The sequence below is a fragment of the Eimeria mitis genome, genomic scaffold (genome assembly GCF_000499745.2).
Source record: "Eimeria mitis Houghton genomic scaffold, Emh_scaff1311, whole genome shotgun sequence".
Classification (NCBI taxonomy): domain Eukaryota; phylum Apicomplexa; class Conoidasida; order Eucoccidiorida; family Eimeriidae; genus Eimeria; species Eimeria mitis.
The window spans coordinates 11874-12325 of record NW_013568716.1 but is presented as its reverse complement, the minus strand read 5'-3'; positions in this window follow the sequence as shown (position 1 = coordinate 12325).

The window sequence follows — 452 nt, the reverse complement described above, 5'->3', positions numbered from 1 at the left end:
TTTTTTTTTTTTTTTTTTTTTTTTTTTTTTTTTTTTTTTTTTTTTTTTTTTTTTTAATGGTGATCGCCAGTTTCTGATTGGTGATAAATAAAAACGGTGATTACTATTATTATTATTCACGATTAGCGATATTCATGATTTGGTTTATGGGGATTCATGTTTCATGATTGATGCTGATGTTTCATGATTCATGTTTGCTGATCGATGGTTCATGTTTCTTGGTTGCTGCTGATGATTCATGTTTCGTGGTTACTGATTCATGTTTCGTGGTGATCGATGATGATGGTGATTCAGGAATCATATTTCATGATTTGTTTTATTATGATCGCCAGTTTATTTTTTTTTTTATGGTTTTTTATTTACTTCTTGACGGGGGATTGATGATTGATGATCGAAATTGAATATTCACAATTCGTGAACCTTGATTACTGATTCACAATTATATATAATGG